Below are 556 nucleotides of genomic sequence, written 5' to 3' on the forward strand. Positions count from 1 at the left end.
GGCCCACCACTTCAGCTGCTTTTTAATGCATATATCCTCTCAGCCAATCACATGACAGTAAATATGCACATTTAGATGTGCAGACTAGATGACTTGTTGAAGTTCAAAGTAAACATCAGAATAGGAAAGAAAGCTGCCAGACGGACTGGACTGAGTATTTCAAAAACTGCTGATCTACTGGGAATTTCCCAGTACAAAACACAACATTTCAAACCTTGAAGCAGACAAGTCAGAGCAGCAGAAGAACATATTGAACACAAATGGGATGACAGAGGACTGGTCTGATGAGCCTTGATTTCTGGTGATGGTTGGGTCAGAATTTGGTGTAAAGAGCATGAAAGTATGGAACCATCTTGCCTTGCATCAACAATTCAGATTGCTGTTGGTGGTGTAATGTTGTGGGAAATATTTTCTTGGCACATTTTGGGTCTCTTGGTGCCATCTAAGCATTGTTTAAATGCCAGAGCTTAGATGTTGTCTTGAAACAGTGACCGTCAGTCGTATAAAGAAACAGTTAAAACTATGAAATGTTTAGAGATGGTTCTGATTATGGAAA

Source organism: Oreochromis aureus, linkage group 11, assembly GCF_013358895.1.
Source record: "Oreochromis aureus strain Israel breed Guangdong linkage group 11, ZZ_aureus, whole genome shotgun sequence".
Classification (NCBI taxonomy): Eukaryota; Metazoa; Chordata; class Actinopteri; order Cichliformes; family Cichlidae; genus Oreochromis; species Oreochromis aureus.